The 25164-nt window shown below is 38.7% G+C and overlaps 1 protein-coding gene across 1 annotated transcript in view; it reads right to left on the minus strand.

The window, feature by feature from the left end:
• Nucleotides 1-17367: 17367 nt before the first annotated feature.
• The window catches only part of SLC13A1 (solute carrier family 13 member 1), a 104728-nt gene continuing 96931 nt past the window's right edge, over nt 17368-25164 (minus strand). Inside the window, exon 16 of the mRNA XM_061414562.1 lies at nt 17368-17809. The gene's annotated coding sequence lies outside the window, so the exon portion shown is untranslated. The remainder of the gene's footprint in view (nt 17810-25164) is intronic.

Here is a 25164-nt window from a genome sequence, read left to right on the forward strand (position 1 = left end):
CCACTCCAGTGTTCTTGCCTGGAGAATCCCAGGGACGGGGAGCCTGGTGGGCTGCCGTCTATGGGGTCGCACAGAGTCGGACACGACTGAAGCGACTTAGCAGCAGCTGCAGCAGCAACAATGACCTTATTAGCATCACACATTTTTGTAATTTTATAATAGTTGATAGTTAATCAGTTCCTCAATACAGACAAAAGCTTTAAAAAATACTATGTATGCACACATTATTTAAAGTGTGTGTATATATTCCTTCATTTACAACCTGGGAATATATAACATTTACAATCTATCCTGAGATCTTGGATAAAATCCTCTTTACAATGTGAAAGGAGTTGCTTTCAAAGCATTGTTGTATTTTTCTTATTTAACCACCAGGCATTCAATGTTTGCTTGAATCATCGAAAAATTTATTTCGGACAGCAACTGACATTTTCTCATATTAAAAAAATAAATCCTTGAGTTGACAGACGTCCAACAGTAGGAGGGAAAGCTTGAGCTGACAGTTGCTTCCTCGCACAGGCTTTTAATTACAGAGTCAGCATGCGAGCTTCAGAAGCCCCCAGGAGTTGGTAGCTAACATTGACTGGCGTTCAATTCATTGCTAGAACAGTAACAGGAAGAAGTGTGGCAATTACTGTGTTTCAGGGGGAACATGGAGAGTATATATCTGCTCTGTGTCCAGGAGTCTTAATTTCATATAGAAAGAGAAAAAAGAGACTATCATCTATTTAACTTTATCAGAAAATGAGCTGTTTTCCCATAATTAAAATTGCTTTAAATAATTCAGGCTTAGAATTTATTCACTGTAATATTTAACCATTTAAATATTTAAATCACATCTTTTAATGCACATTAATATTTTCCTGTCTTCTTAAGCACAGTATTTTAAACAAAAAATAAACTTCTCTTATGCAACTCAGTGATAAATTTTAACTGTTTCAGTTTTACTGTGAACACAGTGAGACCCTATTTTTCTAGCTCTGGGTCTTATATCAGCTGTTCTTTCTCAACATCAGCTTCTAGCACAACAGTCTGGCCATTCTTTCCAAAATATTGTTTTTTTCTGTGATCTAGGGACACAGATGACCAAGTTTGTTAAATTAAAAAAAAATATTTCTTCATCATTGTAAATCAATGGAGTTTTATCTATGACTCAAAAGAGGGCTTTTCCTGTGGAGTCAAAGATTTTATTATTGCCATTTTTTCTAATCAATTCCCCCAATATTTACAGAGCATCTATTATGTGCCAGGTGTTGGGTAGGTTGCCAGAAATGTGACCTTCGGGTGAACAAAATGCAACTGAATTCAAATACTTTGGAAAGTAGGGTGTATGGGTTTTGATATTTCTGCCCAGGCCTTCCACACCTCCAGGCCTGATTCTTCTCTCTTGGTTCTTAAGATTGTCTATCTTCTTCTGCACCAGCAGAGGATCAGACGTCCCATTCTGGAATCAGAAGCATAGTGTATTCTGTGGCTTGTCACTCTTTACAAGGCTAAAGTCCTAAGCTGACCATATAAAGAGCTCTGGTCCAGATCGCCATCTAAGGAAGCTTGTCTGTGAGTTTCATATCTAAAGTAAGATGGCTCATTCTTAGTTTCGTTGTTAAGTTTCCTGTCCCCATATGCTTGGTCAAAAATAAAGGCCCTGCATGAATTTGGGTGGGCCAAATTTAAGAAAATGTATAGGAATAGCAAACATATGGAAAGAAAGAAGGGATTTTTGTAACATCCGTTAGCCTTAAATCCTCTATGGACTCAAAAGATACAAACTAATCCCATGGACAGAGGAGCATGGTAGGCTATAGTCCATGGGGTCGAAGAGTCAAACACAACTGAACACACACACAGAGGAGTCTATGTGTGGTCACAAAAAAACAGTAAAGATAAAGCAATGTACAAACTGACTCCTAGTCTTACAGTTTCTCCTGACTCTTCAGTGTTCCCTTTGAGGAAAAAAAATCAGTGGTCAGTCGGTCAAATCTTGGTTCATTTTAAAGCTCTGCACGCAGGCACGCTAAGTCGCTCCAGTTGTATCAGACTGTTTGCGAACCTTTCAGACTGTAGCCCACTAGGCTCTTCTGTCCATAAGATTCTGCAGGCGAGAACACTGGACTGGGTTGCCACGCCCTCTTCCAGGGGATCTTCCCAACCCAAGAATTGAAACCAAGTCTGTTGCGTCTCCTGCATTGGGTTCTTTACCACCAGCACCACCTGGGAAGCCCTTTAGCCCTGCCATCAGTGCGTGCTCACTCGCTTTTGTCGTGTCCTACTCTTTGCAACCACATGGACTGGAACCTGCCAGGCTCCTCTGTCCATGGGGATTTTCCAGGCAAGAATACTGGAGTGGGTTGTCATGCCCTCCTCCCAGAGATCTTCCCAACCCAGGGATCAAACTCAGGTCTCCTGCATTGCAAGAGGATTCTTTACTGTTTGAGCCACCAGGGAAGCCCAACTCTCTTGTCCAATTAAAATCTTTTGTTTCCTCTACTATTATCAAAAGGAAAACAAAAACCCTTCCCAGGTGACCTAATTAATGTATGGCACTGAGTTTGATTGATCTAAAAGGCACAACAATGAATAGATATTGCTTTTGCAAAGTCCCATTCCACACAGGCATCTGGTATTCTAGTTAATCTGATTTCTGAGACAATGTCACTTAAGCAGAAAGTTGGAGCAAACGTGATTTAAAATAATCTTTGGAAAATTTGTAATTTAAAGGCAACATGTTAGGGACACACTTTTCCTCCAAATGGGCTAATTACAGCCCTAAGATGTGAAAAGAATGTGTCATGCTTTGACATTTCAACAATGGTTATTAATCATAGTCATATTTTTACTAAAATTTCCATTTAAATACTGTTTGTTAATGATAATTTTTTGAAGTCTATCCATGTGTAACCTAACAGTGAAAATAGTTCATAGACTATCTTGAATTATACACCAAATTGAAAAAGCTCTTACTAAAAATAATCTGGAACAGAGAAGATATTGTGCAAGACACTAAAAATGTATGCTTTGGAAAGGAAACTAGGTGAGCTAGTTTCTACCTATTTTGACTTTTTTTCTTTACAAAGTTTTCATGTAATAAAAGGATAATTTACTTTAAAAAAATCTCAGGAAATAAGAAAGCTACATTAGTTCCTTTTGACCAATATGGAAACTTTAAATGAAAGCGTTATAACTTTCTCCTCCAAGGTGTCTTGAATTCCTTAGAAAATAAAATTTTAAAACATTTTGAATTGAGAAAAAATCACTTTCAAAATTACTGAAATTGAGAGACAGTCAGTTTCTTGGTTCTTTAGAGAAATCTGTAATGTAACCTTAAATTTTTTTTTTAAAAGATGACATTATGAAGCATCAGAATTCTTTTTATGATAATTTATTTCCTTTCTGATCAATTTTTGGGCACTGTTCTGGATAAAATTAAAGTGGTTTCATACATTGAAGAAAAATTTAGTCTGAGTGCATTCCAGAGTTTTTCATATGAACAATAGTGTCTCAGAATCTTTAAAGTTGCAAGGAAGAGATGTGCTCGGGTTAACCTAGCAATGAGGCTTTATCTACAGAAAAATAGGGGAGAGTACCAACACAGGAAATGGCAGCCCACGTCAGTGTTCTTGCCTGGAGAATCTCAGGGACAGGGGAGCCTAGTGGGCTGCTGTCTATGGGGTTGCACAGAGTCGGACACAAGTGAAGTGACTTAGCAGCCAACACAGGATGTCATCCCAGGCAGGTGAACAGCTATCCTGAGGCCACTGCATCCAGTCGACCATCATTTCTGATACAGAAATGAGTCACAGAGCCCTGGCTAACTAACCTCCAGGGAGCCTGGACCCACAGAAGGTGCCTTCATAACCATGGAACCTTACTGCCTCTGCCAAGTCTCAGGGAACCAGAATCAGAGAACAGGAGAGCCTCCAGGGAGCCTAAGAAAGCCTAGGTCTAGAAGTGAACTGTGAAATCCACTTGGGTGCCAGGACACCAACTGTGAAACTTTAGAACTTAGTTTTATGTCTTTACACTTATCTTGTGTATTTCCCTTATCTAATTTCCTGAAAGCATTACTTTTGCAGTAAATAAAAAAGAAGAGAAAGTAGTTACTTTACAAATATGCTGTTATAAGCCACAGTTGAGTGAGGAGAAAATACTCCCAATCAGGACCATCTGGGGTGGCCTCAAGGCAGAGGGAGCGATTGGGTTTCTCCATATTTCCTGAAAGGTCAATAAGAATAGTCTTTACACTTGACTCAAAATGGCCAAAATCTAAACTCTGCTTCATACATTCAAGCTGGGGAATTCCAAGGAGGCTGCTTTTTTCCTTTCCTCCCTCCCTCCTTTCTTTCCTTTTTTCTTTCTTTCCATGAAACCCAGCCCAAGCAGAAGGTAGTTTCTCCTACCAGGGCAAGAACTTGTTGCAGGAGGATGGCTTACAGGCTGGCTAGGGCTCTAAGGAGGAGTCCTACAAAGAAAGAAAGCAAATGGAAGAAGCAAATCAGGCCTTAAAAAGGATTGTGTGGAAAGAGAAATGGATCAGTTTTTGACTGCCTATATCCAAAAGTATCTGGAGAAGGGATAGGCTACCTGCTCCAGTATTCTTGGGCTTCCCTGGTGGCTCAGATGGTAAAGAATCCACCTGCAATGCAGAGACCTTAGTTTGATCCCTGGGTTGGTAAGATCCCCTGGAGGATGGCATTTCAACCTGCTCCAGTATTCTTGCTTGGAGTATCCCAATGAACAGAGGAGCCTGGTGGGGTCACAGAGTCAGACACGACAGAGTGACTGAGCACACAGTACATTCAAAAGTAGAAATCTAAGGAGAAATATTTAGATAGATCTCTGTGGAGTGTCAGGCTTTCCTGGTGGCTCAGACAGAAAACAATCAGCCTGCAATGCAGGAGACCTGGGTTTGATCCCTGGGCTGGGAAGATGCCCTGCAGAAGGAAATAGTAACCCACTCCACTATTCTTACCTGGAGAATTCCATGGACAGAAGAGCCTGGCAGGCTATGGTCCATGGGGTTGCAGAGATGAGTGAGCGACTAACTGTTTCTGTGGTGTGTATATGGTGTTTTGCTGATGTGTCAACACCATGTCTCGTGGTCATATTAAAATCTAAGATCTGTTATTTGCTTTGCCTCTCTACAACTCTGATCAAATTGGTAGCCTGTAACATCTCATTTTGCAGGCTGCTTGATTTTTGGTTTTAAAAGAATAGAAGGCAACCACCTGAGAACAAGAGGGAGATTATGGAAGCATATCTAGAATAGGAATTACAACCATTGTGATAAGGCAATGTCTGGAATTTAATGTATTAGAGGACTGAAGAGAAAACCAAACCACTTGTAATCAACAGGACTTTGTCACGCATTCTAAATGTAAAAAACACAATGAAAATATTCCGAATGGTTTACTCATTTGAATAATCATCAAAACCTTTACATAGACCTCATCTTTGGTCTTTAATTTTTCTGGCTCTCTTTTTTCTCACATATATACCTGAGTCTCTTTAGAAACATAATGGCCTTATGAAGTTTGTTCTGTTTTCATTAAAGGCTCAGCTGCCACTGTGGATCCTAAAGCAATTCCTGAGGATGTATGTGGGGGAAACTTGGGTTGAACTGTATACTGATATGTTAAGAAATGAGACTTGTCAGTCCCTGGTCTCTGATTGACGATCTTCTCATTTCTTCCTAAATACACATAAAAGTTGTATTTCAAATTTTCTGGTCTGATTTTCCCACACACAGCTGAGTTAGATTTAGGCAGTTTTATGTGAGATATCCAAAGTGAAAGATGTAAGAAGTTTTACTTCAGACTTGTAGGCTGGAAACACGTTTTTATCTTTCCTCCCTCACACACACAATTTATTTAGGAATTAGAGTCCCTCCCAGAAATTGAATCGAGGTCTCTGACACTCATTATTACACTGGAACCTTGTCAGTAGCTGAGACCATCCCATGGAGACTCAGCTGCCAAGGTTTGGTTAACACTGCTCTAAGTTGTATACTACCAAGAATTTCACAGCTATCATCACTGTGTCAGGTCTGAGGCAAGAGGGCATTGTTTCATGCTTAGAAAATGCTGAATTGTAACAGTGTCTGCAGACTTTGGGGGCTAAACAGAGACTTAGGTTAATGGGATGGTCTGCAGGATCCAGCATTAGGAAATAATTATGTCCACTTTTATTCTTGTAGCAGGATGCTCTTCAGTCACAGAGGAGAAAGCAAGGAGTTAGTTACCGAGTTCACATGTTGAAATCATACCTGCGTATCTACAGAAAGGTCAGAACGTGTTCTGCCTAGGCTTAAGGGGAATTGACAGGCGTCCAGTCAACCAGGTGTTGTAAAGTGCAGTTTAGCAAAACTGAAATATCTGCATTAAGCCAGTGTGGGTCTCAGAGATGACCCGGAGTTCCTACCAAACTTAGATATTCCTCAGACCCTCTGAATTCTGGCTACAAGTAAAGTTACCAATGAAGTATAAACATAAAAGCAACGCCTCAGACTAAACTGGCCATTATGACCAGAGCTTTGGTGTGAACTTGAGGGCAGAGAGGTGAGGCAGACACAAGGAGGGACACTGAAGCCAGGCCCTTCAGCCAGACACTGAAGCAAGTGCTGGGTGAGCAGAGAGGTAGGCTCTTCCCCCGGTGACTACCCCCTCATTATCCAGCATCTGAGTCCTACCATGTACCCCCAAATTTGCTTTCTTAATAAAGGAACGTTTTCCAAATGAGATCATTGATAGCACTTCAGCAAGAGCTCTTCGGTACTCGCAGACCTCAGTGTGATTGAGACATTCAGAATTAAATCCAGAAACACCGAGACTTCAGGGAGGAAATATCTCTTCATCCCATGCCCAATTTGTCCAAGCTGCAGTAAGAAAGGAACACTGATGGCAGAGTGCAGTCATGAGGATAAAAAAAGGTAAATACCCTGTTATCCTTCTCAGAAGAAGTTGGACCCATGGGGCAGCAGGAAAAGAGAATTCAATTCTGAGGTTGCTGTATTGGTTTTTGGATAGTTACCAGAATTCCATCTTAATGTCATGCTGGTTCTAAACACACACATGTACATACACACTCAAATATGGACCATGTTTACCTGTATTCATACCTATGTATGTTGGACATCTGTACAGCAATACAGATTATATATGTTGCCATATATAATAGCATATTATTTGATATTTATCGAAACTGGATAGTTTTCAAGGTAACAGAAAAGAATTTATTCCTTCATGTTTTTCAGCAAATATTCACTGAACACTCACAGTGATTCAGATACTGTTTTGGGTGGTAGGAATATGTCAGATAAAGTCCTTCTTCACCTGGAATCTTCTTTTCAAGCTTGGAGAGACACAAAGTAAACAAGTAACAGTACAACTAATCCTGAGTAATAATAATTGATATGAAGAAATTAAAACAGAGCAATATACCTGAGACTGTCTGGAGTGAACTGGGCAGGTTAGATAAGACCTTGCACAACAAACTTTTATTGAATTCAGAGTCCAATCATACAAATGTCTCTAGGAGACAAGAAGATGTGCAAAAAGTCTGAGGCAGCATTGAGCTTGGTATATTTCAGGAACTGGGGGAAGGCTTTGGAGAGCAGGAAATTAGCAAGAAAGTTGAGGTAAAAGAGGTTGCAAAAATCAAGCCACTCACATTTCGTAGACAATTATAAAGAGGAAGGGTTCTATTCTCACAGCCATTAGAAGCTACTGGTGAATTTAGGAAGGGGAGTGATATGTTCTTATTTATGTTTTAACAAGTAAGTTCTTCTAGGCATTGCCCAAATAGGGTAGAAAGAGTGGAACCGGGGAGATAGCCTTTGGAGTTTCAGAACCACCGAATGAGAGGGGTTTGGGAAACATTTTGGGCATTCTATTATATATGAGAAACAAATGTAAGAGCAAGCCTTTTCAAGTTCAAGGTGATTGTCTTATAATGGAACTGTCTATTCACAGGAAGAATCCAGAGTCTCTACAGCATTCATCCTCAAAGGCACTGCAGTACACAATAAAAAATTATTGAGCATGCAAAGAAGCAAAAAGACATGACTCAAAGTCAAGGGGGAAAAAGTCATTAATGCTCCACCCCTCCAAGACAGGCCACACATTGGATTTAGCAGGCACATATTTTAAAGTAAGCTTACCAAAAAAATATGGAAACTGTATTCAAATGACTAAAGAAAAGTATTTTCTTCATAAGGGAACAAAGAGGAGGACAAATGGAGAAGGTAGCATTGACAGATATACACTATCAAGTGTAAAATAGGTAGAGAGAATTTGTTATATAACACGGGGAACCCAGCCTGGTGTCCTGTGATAGGTGTGGGGTGAGGGGAGGGGAGGGAGGCTCACGAGGGAGGGGGTATATGTATAATTATGACTGGTTTGTGTTGCTGTGTGATAGAAACCAACACAACTTTGTAAAACAATTTTTCTCCAATTAAAAAAAATTAAAAAAGGAAATCTCAGCAGGGACATGAAATCTATAACAAAATTACAAATCCTAACAGTGCAAAGTACAGTACCTCAATTGGAAAATTCATTGACTAGAATTAGCAGAAGATTTAGGGGAGTGGAAGATGAATTGGTGACCTTGAAGGTATAGCAATAAACATTTTCCAGTCAGAAAAATACCAAGAAAAAGATTGGAGAAAAATGAATTGTCCTTCAGGGATTTGTGAGACAACAGCCAATAATTTGACATACGTGTTCCTGAAGTATCAGGATAAGAAAATGAGAATAGGGACTTCTGTGGTGGTCCAGTGGCTGAGACACTGAGCTGCCAAGGCAAAGGGCCTGAGTTCGACGCCTGGTGGGGGAACTGGATCCCATGAACCACAACTGAGAGTTTGCATGGTGCAACTAAATGAGCCTGCATGCTGCAACGAAGACTGAGTGCAGCCAAATACATAAATAAATAAAAATAAATAGTAAAATAAGAAAATGGGATTAGGTAGGAGAAAATACTTGAAGACAATGACCCAAAGTCCTCAACCTTGATGAAATCCTAAAAATGGAAGAAGTCCAGTGATGTCGAGCAAGATATTCCTCCAGCTACTGATTCAACAATATGCATTGAATGCTTATTCATTTACTATTTATCAAGTACTTTCTGCGTTGGGCAAGAGGGAATATACATCTAAGTATGGCACAGTTTCCACCATATTTAACAGTCTAGATCTGTAATACCCAGTTCCCAAACCACTAGTCACCTGTGACGATTAAGCATGTACTTGCTTAAACTACCGCACAATTGCACTCATCTCACACGCTAGTAAAGTAATGCTCAAAATTCTCCAAGCCAGGCTTCAGCAATATGTGAACCGTGAACTTCCTGATGTTCAAGCTGGTTTTAGAAAAGGCAGAGGAACCAGAGATCAGATTGCCAACATCCGCTGGATCATAGAAAAAGCAAAAGAGTTCCAGAAAAACATCTATTTCTGCTTTATTGACTATGCCAAAGCCTTTGACTGTGTGGATCACAATAAACTGTGGAAAATTCTGAAAGAGATGGGAATACCAGAGCACTTGATCTACTTCTTGAGAAATTTGTATGCAGGTCAGGAAGCAACAGTTAGAATTGGACATGGAACAACAGACTGGTTCCAAATAGGAAAAGGAGTACGTCAAGGCTGTATATTGTCACCCTGTTTATTTAACTTCTATGCAGAGTACATCACGAGAAACGCTGGACTGGAAGAAACACAAGCTGGAATCAAGATTGCCGGGAGAAATATCAATAACCTCAGATATGCAGATGACATCACCCTTATGGCAGAAAGTGAAGAGGAACTCAAAGCCTCTTGATGAAAGTGAAAGTGGAGAGTGAAAAAATTGGCTTAAAGCTCAACATTCAGAAAATGAAGATCATGGCATCCGGTCCCACCACTTCATGGGAAATAGATGGGGAAACAGTGGAAACAGTGTCAGACTTTATTTTTCTGGGCTCTAAAATCACTACAGATGGTGACTGCAGCCATGAAATTAAAAGACGCTTACTCCTTGGAAGGAAAGTTATGACCAACCTAGATAGCATATTCAAAAGCAGAGACATTACTTTGCCAACAAAGGTCCATCTAGTCAAGGCTATGGTTTTTCCTGTGGTCATGTATGGATGTGAGAGTTGGACTGTGAAGAAGGCTGAGCACCGAAGAATTGATGCTTTTGAACTGTGGTGTTGGAGAAGACTCTTGAGAGTCCCTTGGACTGCAAGGAGATCCAACCAGTCCATTCTGAAGGAGATCAGCCCTGGGATTTCTTTGGAAGGAATGATGCTAAAGCTGAAACTCCAGTACTTTGGCCACCTCATGCGAAAAATTGACTCATTGGAAAGGACTCTGATGCTGGGAGGGATTGGGGGCAAGAGGAGAAGGGGACGACAGAGGATGAGATGGCTGGATGGCATCACTGACTCGATGGACGTGAGTCTGAGTCAACTCCGGGAGTTGGTGATGGACAGGGAGGCCTGGCGTGCTGCGATTCATGGGGTCACAAAAAGTCGGACACGACTGAGCGACTGATCTGATCTGATCTGAAATGTGATAGGAGGGTGGATTGTATAACATGATGAAGTGGCAATATTTTGGATTAAATAAAATATATTTTAGAATTTCTCTCACCTGTTTCTATTTCCTAAAACTATATGAGTAGAAAATTTAAAATTACACATGTAGCTTGCACCATATATGTATTAGAACTGTTCTAGGTGATCATAATCTAGTTGCTAAAATAGGGTCCATAGGGGCTTCCCAAGTGACTCAGTGGTAAAGAATCTGCCTGCCAATGTAGGAGATGCGGGTTCAATCCCTGGGTCAGGAAGATTCCCTGGAGAAAGAAAATGGCAATCCACTTCAGTATTCTGGCCTGGGAAATCCCATGGACAGAGGAGCCTGGCGGGCTACAGGCCATGGGGTCGCAAAGAGTCGGACACGACTTAGTGACTAAGCAACAAATGAAAAATAGAGTCTATATGTATATATATACTAAGTATCTTAAGTTTCAACTTAGACGCATTGGGACTAGATACTTTTGTTAGCATTTTTTATTTTACAGCTGTTGTTCAGTATCATTTTTAATTATTACAGTTTTGCTTTCTTTTGAAGTTTAATTTGTGATTCTCGAGAGGAAGCAGAAACATAGTAGGTATAGAAAATATCTCTTATCAATCATTAACAACAGATCATTCTGAACTCAGTAGGAGAAGCCACTTGGGGTTTTAAGGTTATCAGTCTGGGCAACTTCAGCTCTTTATCTCATGAGCCACATTAATAAAATGAGGTATGATTTGGTCTGCTTAGTATGTATTTCAGATGGTTCCTTCAAATATAAAATGAGGAATATTAAAAAAATTTTTTTAATTCAAATGTTATGTACAGTGGGACCTACTTAACGTACAGTTTGAAATAGAGTAGACTTTATGTTTTAGTCACTGAACATCCTTTTTATTTGGTAGACATTAACCTAAGGGGAAAGCATTTTGCCTCTAGCTTTTAAAAACTGCCCAATAAAACATTTTTAATTGAGTTAGGTTTCATAGGTATTCATTATTACACTGTTAAATTAAAGAGGAACTATTAAAGAGAAAATAGTGAAGTGACTGATTTACTCATTTAAGCATGTGCTGTGTGCTGAACAGTACATTAGACACCACAGTTGACACAATCTGTGTGATTCTTGCCCTGAAGGAACTAATAGTCCTGGGTATGGTTATTTTCTTTGTAGGGTTAGATTTTATCCTCCCCAGATGCTCTGCTAAAGTTTGGTCTTTGATCTTGTAGATTCCAACTTTTAAAAACTGCAGAGCAGTAAGTTCTTTGCTTGGAAGCTTCCTCTTTTGCCTCCTCAGATATGACTCAGATGAAGTCATATGACTCAGATATGTCCATTCTCGGATGAAGCTGTGGGTTAGCAAGTTAGTCCCAAAGGGCAGTGGGGCTGCAGAAGCTAGGAGGTGGTGAGATGGCTCAAAGAAAGAGGGTTCTTAAAATCTATCAGAAGTGGTGAGGGCTAAAAAGGTTCATGCTAATGGTTTGCATAATGACTAAGATTTCCTGGTGTTCATAGCTTGTCAAACTATGAGATATATGGGAAACCATCACTGCAGATCTTGCTGCCCCTGGCAAGATAACAAGGTCAAACTTTCACTAAGATGCCTTTGTTGAGAATATTTGTTTAAAGAGACACTCGGTTTCTATCTCTGCAGCACGCTTTGGTCCAGATAGTGTCTATTTCCAGGAAGACATGTATTTATAAAGGGCACTGCAAATCTGCTGCTGTAGTACCCAGAACTATGAAGAGTGTTCCAAAAGGTGAACAGGGTAGGGGAAATCTATAAGGAAACTATCTAAATAGGATTAGAAATTGAGCTGCCCTAGAATCAAAGTGTTACATAAAAGATATCCATGTAAAGCTGGGTGGGAAAAATGAGCAAAGGCATCTTTCTCTTACACTTCTAAATTTTCAACAAAAAAGACCAAGGTCATGTAAAATAGTATTAAAATCATATAGGCTAGAAACTAAGAAGTATCATCCATGTGACAGAAACATCAGAGGAATTCTACTGGATATAAATGCTAACTATACTTGGTTATTCTGAGAAACAATGACATCAGTGGAAGGAAATAAAGGGGACACTTTAAGAAAACACCCACACTTCCTGAGGAGCAGACGCTATATGGACTCTAATTAGCCAGTATTACACACTCATATTTGGAAACAGAAGCACCAAAGGCCCAAGTTTAATTACACCAAGGAGGCAGTTTGAATGTAGGTAGCATCACGCAGAAAGTGTGGGCTAAGGAACAGATAAATAACTGAAGAAAAAGCCTGCTGTACATCTGCACAGTGGAATATTATTCAGCCACAAAAAGGGATGGAACACTGATACACAGCACAACATGGATGAAAGCCAAAAACATTGTCTGAAGTGAAAGATGTCAGAGGGAAGATACTATCTCTGGTACTTCCATTTATATGAAATGTCTAGAAAATTCAAATCTCCAGAGGTGTAAAGCAGATGAATGGCTACCTGCAGTGGCATTTAGGATGAAAATTGACTGAAAACCTGCAAAAGTTATCTTTTGGAAATGATGGGAATATTCTCAAGCTGGATTGTGATTATGGTTGTACAGTACTGTAAATTAACTAAAAATTATTTTAGCATACACTTAAAACAGTTCGACTTTATGATCTATAACAGCCAGCCCCAAACATCTGCTCAGTAGTTGAAGCATTTCCTTCAGAAGAGATGGCCATTATCTTAACTATCCCAGAAATTTTAAGACTTGAGTTAAGAATAAACGTGGGAAGTTAGAGTTTTCAAAATGTTGATGACTTAGAGGGGTGGGATGGAGGCTCAACGGGGAGAATATATGTATGTGTGTATACTTATGACTGATTCACTTTGTTGTATGGCAGAAACCAACACAGCATCATAAAACAATTATCCTCCAATTAAAATTTTTTTTTAAAAGTTGCAGTCTGGTTCACTTAACTCAATTGAGTAGCCAAACATGTGCCAAAGGAGCATAATCTCCCCTCAAAATTCATGGAGTGTGAGGGAAATGGGGTGACATCAGTCTATTAATGAATTAAAAATTTAAGTTGTAAGATAAATAAGTTCTTGTGATATAAGGTGCAGCTTGATGACTACAGTGAGTGAACAAAACTGTATTGTGTACTCAAAAGAGATTTTAAATGTTCTCACCACACACACAGCGCATGCACACACACACACACACACACACACACACACAAAGGTAACTATGTGAGATGATGGAGACATTAACTAGTACTATGTGGTCATTATTTCACAATATATACATATATCAAATCATCACTTTGGATACCTTAAATTTACACAGTGTTACATGTCAAATGTATCTCAATAAAGCTCAGAAAAGAAAACAAGAAAACACATAGGAATTCTAAGAAACCACATTTCTTAGAAGAAAGCAGTTCAATGAATGCTTGGCTCTGAACCATTCCTAGAGAAGTAGCAATTACAGCAATATTCTAATCTTGAGATTGGGTCATTTTTAATGACTGATGATAGTAGCAAAAATCTGATGAGGCACAATTTGTGTGTGTATGGGTGATCAATCCAAAGGGCCTTGAGGGTGAGTGTTAGGAAATCAAGATCCGACCATGGGGAAGTGAGCTTCTAACATGCTTGCTTATGTGACAATAAGTATGATTAGAAATACACAGGGAGATTTATCTACAGAAAACTGTTCTTCAAAAGATAGTTCTTTTGTTTGTTGGGACTGATGGTCCCAGTTACAGTGATGAGAGTTGATTTCCACTTGGAAGGAATTCATTTCAGTTTCCATTAAGCAGCCTAGAGCCTGGTTCAAAATGCAGTTAATTTTATTATATGATGCTTTCTGGCTTCCGGGTGCCTAAAGAAACTCAAATTGTGTTTAAAGAGCAAGATATTAAAAAACTCCTCAACTTAAAAAATGTCAAGGGTGTGAGTTGCGAATGAAAATCAAAGTCCTTAATTTTTTATAAGAAACTTTATTCTGATGTACAAAAGTGGAGAGAAGCTAGCAACTTTATCACTGCACATTATTAAAAAGAAGCACAGGGTCCAAGGATTCTTTTACATGTCTGAGCATAAAGCAAGTACCCAGAAACTAATTACTGTTTCTTCAGGTCATTTAAACCACATATGTGACTCGATTTTATGAAAGTGAGTATTATGCTTTAATCACAATAGTTGGGAAGACTGGAAAATTATGCTGGCATCACGGAGTTTTCAACATGCGCTTGGTGGAGATCCAACTTAGAGGAGCAACTTCTCCCAGTGAGGTCATTCTTTGACCAAACCTTCTTGTGTGAAGTTAAAAAGAGTCCATTATCCACTACATTTTGTTTTGCCAAAAATTATATGGTGGAGACATTCTAGTTCAGTAGTACCTAAAATGGCCTAGGCGCTGAGTCGCTTCAGTCCTATCTGACTCTTTGTGACCCTATGGATGAAAGCCTGCCAGACTCCTCTGTCCATGGGATGCCAGGCAAGAATATTGGAGTGGGTTGCAGGCCCTCCTCCAGAGGATCTTCCCAACCCAGGGATCAAACCCATGGTCTCTTACATCTCTGGCATTGGCAGGCGGTTCTTTACCACTAGAGCTACCTTGGAAGTCCCATTTAACATCTATGGCTGTGTTGTGGCTCAGTCATGTCTTATTCTTTGAAGCCCCATGGACTGTAACCTGCCAGACTCCTCTGTCCATGGAATTCTCCAGGCAAGAATACTGGAGTGGCTTGCCATTTCCTTCTCCACAGGATCTTCCCAACCCAGGGATCGAATCCAGGGCTCCCACATTGCAGGCAGATCCTTTACCGTCTGAACCACCAAGTATGGGTGCCTATTAACAAACACAGATGGCATAATCACAGAGAAAAACATTTATTTGCAAACTGAGGAATAACTCAATGGCTCCAGACATTGCATTAACCAAACTTTCCTGCGATGTCCTCCAATACTCTTCCATAATCTCACCTCATTGCTTAAAAACTCTCCTGCTTTTTGTTTCAATAGCAATGAATTCAGACTCAGGTCTGGCCTTGTGCAACTGTTTTAATAGCTTTAAATAAAATCTTCCTTATGTGTTCAAGTTGACTGGCAGAATTTTTGCTTTGACGCCCAAATGTGAATGTCTGTGTAGGCATGAAATCCTTTGTTGTTCCTATAAGCTGCTTCATAGAAATAGTGTGGTTAACAGGTGTTTTCCTGGAGGATGGGGACAGTGTGAGTGAAGGGAAACTTGGGATGGAAATTTTCAAGACAATGTATCTTCTCTGAGAGGTGAAAGTGAAAATCACTTAGTCAAGTCCAACTCTTTGCAACCCCATGGACTATACAGTCCATGGAATTTTCCAGACCAGAATACTGGAGTGGGTAGCCTTTCCCTTCCCCAGGGGGTCTTCCCAACCCAGGGATCAAACCCAGGTCTCCTGCATTGCAAAGTTCTTTACCAACTGAGCTATCAGGGAAGTCTCTCTGAGAGGTGAGTATGATACAAGGTTGAGGTTTACAGACGTCTTTCCTCTGGCTTCTCTCAAACTACTTCTGATTCATTCATTACTTTTAAAAAGACCAACCTTCATCTTCCTAGTGCAGACACTTCATCTCCATCTCGAAGTTCAAATATGATGTTAACATGCATATCAAGGGTTAGGCAGAGGTGGGGCATGGGAGCCCCTGTTGCTTAGGCTGCTACAGAAGGGAATGCCACAACTTTTGAGTAATTCACTAAATGCTTACATGCTCCATAAGAGTTCTTCTATGTTGATAACCTATTGGTGTTTAGAATCATATCTAACAAACATTAAAAATATTGTTTTCAAAACTATTTATTGATAATACCTTATATCTCTATAATACCTAATCACTTAGAAAATATTTTACATAAACATTATTTCAATCTTATTTCATAACTACTACCCACCCATATGTTTTTGTATTTATTCCATCAACATATAATTTTGTGTAATTATTAAGTGCCAGATGAAACCATATAACTACATACTTATAAATGTATTTTTAGATTAAGGAAATTGAAAGTAAGGGAGATTAAATGAATAGTTCAACATCACAAAATAAGAATTTTTAGATCTAGGGCTTGCACCCAGGGAGTAAAATGAATCCAGCACCCTTCTCATTCTTTTTAGGTTTGGAAAGGTGTTTTATTCCAGCAGTGCAAATGACCAAGACCTTTTTTCGTTTGAGCTATAAAGTGTGAGGTTTTTTCCCCCCTGAAAAATAAATCTCTGTCTTCTAGGTGGGAAGGCCAGCTCAGGAACTAGAGAAATATTGTAATATCTGTGTTTTATCATTGCTAGAAGGAGAGGAAGTAGAAAAAAGAGCTAAGTCAGGTATATAACGTCAACTTGTATCACCTTATGATGCGTATATGTGTCTAAAATGATGTAACCACCACTTCTTTGTGCCTTGGAAGATCAGCTTCAGCTAAAACTTATGCTTTCATTTATTAAGTGCTTTCTTCTGAAAAGCTTACACTATCCAAAAACTAGTTCATTTTCTAATTTGTATACCATTATGTTGTGAAAATAGTGGTGCAGGGAATTAAAATTATTTGGACAATGTCAGAAAAAGTGTGAGACAGAAGAGACGTGTCTGTACAGAGAAACTAATTTAAATACATTTGAATTCAGTCAAAACAGCAAATAACAGTGGTAATACTAATATTAAAACTTTACTATGTTAATTATTTATTATATTAATTATGTATTCAACTTGTTCTTGTAGAGAATCCCATCATGTTTCATTAGGATATAGTTGCAATTGACTTTCCTTGCAGTATTTATACAGTGTGAGCAAGGAAGCACTGGCATATATATTAGTCAGGATAAGGTAGGTTATACCGTGATAAAACATTAGCCATGAATTCCGGTGGTTTAATACAATAAAAGTTTATTTCTGTATCATGTCACATGTTCAAAACTAGACAGAGGCAGGCTCTGCTCCACAAAGTCACAACAAATCTCTCCTACAAGGGGCATTGACATTTCAACATGAGGTTTCAGAGGTTGTTGCAGGAGAGGAAGAGGATGACTGGAGAATTGCCCAGAGAGGTTTTCACTCCTTCATCCTGGACATGACACAGTCCTTTCCATGCACATTTCTTTGGTCAAGACCAGTCACTCTGATGCCCCTAACTGCAAGAACTCCTAGGAAGTCTAGTTTCCCACGTGTCCAGGAAGGAAGGAGAGCTGAGTATGTAGTATTTATCTCAGCATGTTTGTGAAACTCACAGCATGTATGATGGGATCTGAAAGTAGAGAAGATGGAAAAAATATGTAAAATAATAGTTTGAATACAAGAAACCACAACTAGCTGTTCAACACTGTGTCTAATTCTGCCTAGATCAAAGTATTTGTTTATCCATCTATCTTTCTACATGTTGCTTATACATCATAAATCACTTCTTTACATATTGTATTATTCAGGATTCTTCAGAGAAATAAAATAAATAAGATGTATATATAACTTAGAAATAAATTTATTTTAAGGAATTGGCTCATGTGTTTATTGAGGTGGCAAATCTAAAATCCGCAGGTGGGCTGGCAGGCTAGAGACCGAGAGAAGAGCTGATACAGCAGTTCAGATGCACAGGTCATCTGCTGTAGAATTCTCTCTGCTCAAAAGAGGTCAGTCTTTTGTTCTATTTAGAACGTCACCTGATTGGATGAGGCCCACCCACACATTGGAAAGCAATCTTCTTTATTCAAAGTTCCAATTTAAATGTTACTTTCATCCAAAAACACTCTTATAGACATATCCAGAAAAAATATTTATCCACAGATTGGGACTCTGTGGTCCAGCCAAGCTGACATATAAAATTAACTATGACCCATTCTCGAGTATACCTCCACCCACCAGCTATGAGAACAAGGATGATGGACTTGCCTTTACAACCAATAACCTCAGCATGAAATATTCTTTTATAGCCACATTCAGATATATAGTTCCTTAAGAATCATCAAACGTTTTCATAATAATCCCTTCAGAATTCCTGCAAAATGTTTTGCTTTCAAACATCAAGTTTTGAAATGAAGTCTAGTGAAATCTAAAACCTATTGGCACTGTTTTATCTTGATTAGTAAATTCCTTTACAATATCTGCTTTCTTGGAGGATTCTAATTTCTAAACCATTACAGTTTTTTGTAAAAATTTTTCCTTAGAGTTTCATTAAAGCATGAAAATATTCTACCCATCAAAATAAAAATTTTAAATGTATGTTAAAACTAGATTCCTTTCTGTGCTAAGAATTAGGGTCTTAGAATTCAATAGCATGCTGAAAAGTAGGAAGAAAAATTTTGCCTGAAAAATAGTCATCCAGCTTTTATAAGCAGAAGAAAGGAAGAGAAGATCAACTACCACATAGAAAATTGCATGAGATACAGTTTTTCAGTACTTTTTCTTTTGTAATGAACACTGGTAAAGCTCAAGGAATTGATAAAAGAAGCATAATCAAGTTATCACCTATTTCTAGAGCACTGGATCAGGATTAACAAGATAATGTTGGTAAATTGCTTTCAGAATCTCAGGTAAAGGGCACTGAGTAAGAAAGTATTTGGCCAAGTACTGATTAAAATACATTCACACACATACACACACAAACATATACAAACACTGATATGTATGTGTGTGTGTCATAATGGGTGCTACATGTCCTTATGTTATCTGAAATTAAGATTTGCAACCTTGGCGGTATTGACATTTTAGGTCAAATAGAGTGTTGTGGAGGTTGCTCTGCGCATTGTGGAAAGTTTACCAGCATCCCAGATCTCTATCCAATAGATGCCAGGGGCATTCTTTACTCTAGTTGTGACAACCAAAAATGTCTCCAGACGTTGCCAAATGTCCCCTGGAGGGCAAAAATCACCTCTAATCTAGAACCACTGACTTAGAGGTCAAGACAGAAGTAAAGTGAGGGAGTTTCAATATGACACAATTCATAAATCTGACTAAAAGGAGACTTTCACATTTAAAGGAGAATAAAATCGTTGATTTTTAAGGTGACAGTTTAAAGAAGACTTTTTTTTTAACTTTATAAGCTGCCTCAAAAAAAAAAAAAAAAGAGAGAGAGAAAAGAATGAGATAATTTCAAACAAAATAGGTGGAGGAATTGCTCTTTTGATTAGCTGTCATTTTGCTTAAGCCAGTGTGCTATTAGAACAGGAGCAGACAAATAGACCAATGAAACAGGATAAAAAGCCTAGAAACACACATGGACACAGAACATTCCTAACATTAGTGGGGCCTGAGGTTGCAAATGGAAGCCCATACTAGTTATCCATCCACCAGATTGGTTTATTGGTTTATTGGCTTATAGGCTTATAGGAAAATTGTAAGTATTAACTGCTGCAAAGAATGAGAGGGAAATTATCAGTAATAATTTGGAGTTGAAATTGATGTAACTACTTTCAAGGATCCTTGGCAACATGTAGTAAAGATGAAGATGGTCATATAGCACTAAACATCTACAGAAAAGAATTTCTCACACAAGTGCACAAACATTGCAAATGTTCTCGATGTTGATCAGTGGAAGAAATACAAATACTTCATGGTATGGTCAAACAAAGAATCTACATTCATAAAAATGAACGAAATGCATGTAATATCAGGTTATGCTTTGAATATATATATGTAATATTAAGGAAATATGTAAATTTAAGAAAAGTATATATTCATGAACAAATCATGAGCCAATTTCAAATCATGTTTTTCTAGGCATTAAAATTGATTTCTAAAACTTTGAAGTGGCAGATTTTTATTAGTTTGAATAACACTAGGAAATGAAAAAAGAAGACTTATTAAATAATTTTTGAAAACTAAACAACAGCTTTTCCGTTGCTCAGTAAAATTAGTGAAATTTTACTGTTTATGGACACCGCAAGGCACATAGCAGTTTGGCAAAAACTGAGAAATTGACAAAATTTATTCAATACAATGCTTATATTCTTTAAATTGATGAAGATTATATCTTAAAAAAACTACCTTTGAAAGCAGCATTTTACTTGAAAAAAAGGACTGTTTTGCTTCATTTTCATTGCTGGAATCTTTGTCCTCTGCACAGTTTCTAGGGCAGGGAAATCACTCCACGATTGCTGCAGGAAAGAATGAGCAGTGTAGGGCTTCCCTGATGGCTCACTGGAAGAATCCGCTTGCCAGTGCAGGAGACATGGGTTCTATTCCTGATCCAGGAAGATTCCACATGCCGCAGAGCAACTAAGCCCATATGCCACAATTATTGAGCCTGTGCTCTAGAGGCTGGGAGCCATAACTACTGAGCCCACAGGCCCTAGAGCCCATGCTCTACAACAAAGAGAAGTCACTGTAATGAGAATCCCATGCACTGCAACTAGAGAGCAGCCCTTGTTCTCCACAACTAGAGCAAAGCCCCTGCAGCAAAGAAGACCCAGCACAACCAGTAAGTAAATAAATAAAATCATTAAAAAAAAAGAATGAGCAGTGTATTTCAGTTACTATTATACAAATGCCTAACAGCTAGCTGTTATACCCAGGTGGCTATAATGCAACATTCTTGGTCATAAATTATTTTACCTTTTTGTCAATATGATCAGTTAAAAGTATTCTATTTGCTTTTAAATATAAAAATTTAAACCATATTTTTTTATAACAGCCACTCTGATTTCTGTAATTATTTATCTTCTATGCTACACTCTGTGGGGTTGCAAAAGAGTTGGACATGACCTAGCAACTAAACAACAACAACAAAATTAGGTTAATATTGTCTATAATTGCAATTACATGTATACATAATTAAATATAAGTCAGTGGTTCTTAGCCTTGGGTAATTTTGCCTGTGTAGGGGCATTTCACAAAGTTCAGAGATATTTTTGGTTGCCACAAGGGAGCGCATTAGCTACTGGGATCTAGACAGTAGATCTAGAGGGTGTGCCAGACATACCCACAACACACAGGACAGCTTCTCACACACATGCACAAAACACTTAGCTGAACTAAAATGTCAACCATATAGTTTTTGAGAACCCTGATTTGAAGCTCTATACAGTCAGCAAAAACAAGACCCAGAGCTGACTGTGGTTCAGATCATGAACTCCTGATTGCCAAATTCAGACTTAAATTGAAGAAAGTAGAAAAAACCACTAGATCATTCAGGTATGACCTAAATCAAATCCCTTATGATTGTACAGTGGAAGTAAGAATTAGATTCAAGGGATTAGATCTGATAGACAGAGTGCCTGAAGAACTATGGACAGAGGTTCATGACATTGTAGAGGAGGCAGGGATCAACACCATCCCCAAGAAAAAGAAATGCAAAAAGGCAAAATGGTTGTCTGAGGAGGCCTTACAAATATCTGTGAAAAGAAGAGAAGTAAGAGGCAAAGGAGAAAAGGAAAGATATACCCATCTGAATGCAGAGTTCCAAAGAAGAGCAAGGAGAGATAAGAAAGTCTTCCTCAGTGACCAGTGCAAAGAAATAGAGGAAAACAATAGAATGGGAAAGACTAGAGATCTCTTCAAGAAAATTAATGATACCAAGGGAACATTTCATGCAAAGATGGGCAGAAATGGTATGCACTTAGCAAAATCAGAAGATATTAAGAAGAGGTGGCAAGAACACACAAACTATACAAAAAAGATCTTAACGATCAAGATAATCATGATGGTGTGATCACTCACCTAGAGCCAGACATCCTTGAATGCAGAGTCAAGTGGGTCTTAGGAAGCATCACTACAAACAAAGCTAGTGGAGGTGATTCCAGTTGAGGTATCTCAAATCCAAAAAGATGATGCTGTGAAAGTGCTGCAGTCAATATGCCAGCAAATTTGGAAAACTCAGCAGTGGCCACAGGACTGGAAAAGGTCGGTTTTCATTTCAATCCCAAAGAAAGGCAATGCCAAAGAATGCTCCAACTACCACACAATTGCACTCATCTCACATGCTAGTAAAGTAATGCTCAAAATTCTCCAAGCCAGGCTTTAACAGTACGTGAACCATGAACTTCCAGATGTTCAAGCTGGATTTAGAAAAGGCAGAGGAACCAGAGATCAAACTGCCAATATCCACTGGATCATCGAAAATGCAAGGGAGTTCCAGAAAAACATCTACTTCTGCTTTATTGACTATGCCAAAGCCTTTGACTATGTGGATCACAATAAGCTGTGGAAAATTCTTAAAAAGACGGGAATACCAGACCACCTGACCTGCCTCTTGAGAAATCTATATGCAGTTCAAGAAGCAGCAGTTAGAACTCTTAGGACAGTTAGCACACGGAACAGTTAGGACACGGAACAACAGACTGGTTCCAAATCGGGAAAGGAGTACGTCAAGGCTGTATATTGTCACCCTGCTTATTTAACTTATATGCAGAGTACATCATGAGAAACGCTGGGCTGGATGAATCACAAGCTAGAATCAAGATTGCCGGGAGAAATATCAATAAGCTGAGATATGCAGATGACACCACCCTTATGGCAGAAAGCAAAGAAGAACTAAAGAGCCTCTTGATGAAAGTGAAAGAGGAGAGTGGAAAAGTTGACTTAAAACTCAACATGCAGAAAATTAAGATCATGGCATCTGGCCCCATCACTTTATGGCAAATGGATGGGGAAACAGTGGAAACAGTGACAGACTTTATTTTGGAGGGCTCCAAAATCACTGCAGATGGTGCCTGCAACCATGAAATTAAAAGATATTTGTTTCTTGGAGAAGACTCTTGAGAATCCTTGGACTGCAAGGAGATCCAACCAGTCCATCCTAAAGGAAATCAGTCCTTAATATTCATCGAAGGACTTATGCTGAAGCTGAAACTCCAGTACTTTGGTCACCTGATGTTAAGAACTGACTCATTAGAAAAGACTCTGAAGATGGCAATTGAAGGGTGGGAGAAGGGGACAACAGAGGATGAGATGATTGGATGGCATTACTGACTCAATGGACATGAGTTTGAGTAAACTCCAGGAGTTGGTGATGGATAGGGAGGTCTGGCATGCTGCAGTCCATGGGGTCGCAAAGTTGGACACAACTGAGCAACTGAACTGATTTATACTGAATGGAGAGGAAGGCCATTCAAAGATGATTTAGTAAACTAATTATTCAAAATGAGCAGATGTGTAACAAAGAACAGGGTCTCCTCAAAGAAGAAATTCTAAAGCACGTCACTGGCTGCATGTTTTCTTTTACATCTTCTCTTCATTAATGGTTGGTGGAGGGGCCCCTGCCTCTTCACTTAGCTGTACAAGCCTGGATGTGGGACAGATCCTGGCTGAAAGCAAACATTTATTTTTACAGTGATTTGAAAAAAGGAGTTCTTGTCCATGATAGAGAAGACCAAGAGTAAGCTGGAAGAATTTGACTCACCCTTCACTGTTCACATGAAACTGTCACAACATTGTTGAAAAGCTATAACCCAATACAAAATTAAAAGTTCAAAAGAACTAAAAAAGAAGAGAATTTGACTCAAAAGAGAGTTAATGGACTTCCCTGGTGGTCCAGTGGTTAAGGCTTTGCCTTCTCATGTAGGGCTTGTGGGTTCCATCTCTGGTTGGGGAGCTAAGATCTCACACACCTCATGGCCAAAAAAGCAAAACATGAAACAGTAAAACAAAAGCAATATTGTAATAAATTTAATAAAGACTTAAAAAATGGCCCACATGAGAAAATGAAAGGTTAAAACCCTGGACTTGGTGGTTCTGCAACCAATAGATACATCATGTAGTTTAACAAGGAAAGGCAAGTACATGGTTACCAACATTAGGAAACAGTCCCCTGATGGAGATCTCAGTTTTCAAGAAAGCACAATAAAGCTAGATCCTGTCTCCACAGAATGTATGAGGACTATATACATAATTTGCCCTCATCTATTTGAACGTGAACAAAAGCCATTAAGTAAGCACACAAAGGCAGTGAACATAGCATTAGTAAACAGCATCAAATAAATACAGAAGAAAATAATAAAAAATATCATGAGAACTATTTATACTCTTCTATAGTCAATGGGATAAGACTTTAAGTATATTAAAGGCCAAATAATTAAATTATGCTTTATTGACTTTGAATTTTTTCATGGTCTATGCAAATAATAACTGAAATTATGTTAATCTAATACACTGTGGCGATCTTAACCTTAACCAAAAGGGCAAGAGGAAAATGATGAAAACTTGTTTATAACTAGCCCTGTGGACATTGAGTTTGAACTAAATTAAATTTTCCACTTTTAACAAATTGGGAAGACAAACATCAGATGTATCTCACTGTAGGGAGAAAGTGAAGTGTTGTTATGATTTATTGGGAAATAAAATATCCACATCTCATATATATGAGCAAGCGTGAGTACATGGATATCCCCTAGAGCCATGCCTGCTGCACAATAGACACTCAGTAAGTATGAGACATTGTTTTTATTAATGCTAAATCCCAATCCGGCTTTAAATCTAATAAGTATTTTGTGACTAACCAAATAAAAGAAGCGTAAGTGCAGTCTTCTCAGTCCAGAAGTACCCATGTTGTTGATTCTACACATTAGGGGAAAATATCTGGGGGAAAAACCTATTTACCTATAAGAGGACTATATTTTTCTGAGATACCAGTAAGAGCAATACACAATGGTTATTCTTCATGTCCAGCAAATG

This window comes from Bos javanicus, chromosome 4 (genome assembly GCF_032452875.1).
Source record: "Bos javanicus breed banteng chromosome 4, ARS-OSU_banteng_1.0, whole genome shotgun sequence".
Taxonomy (NCBI): domain Eukaryota; kingdom Metazoa; phylum Chordata; class Mammalia; order Artiodactyla; family Bovidae; genus Bos; species Bos javanicus.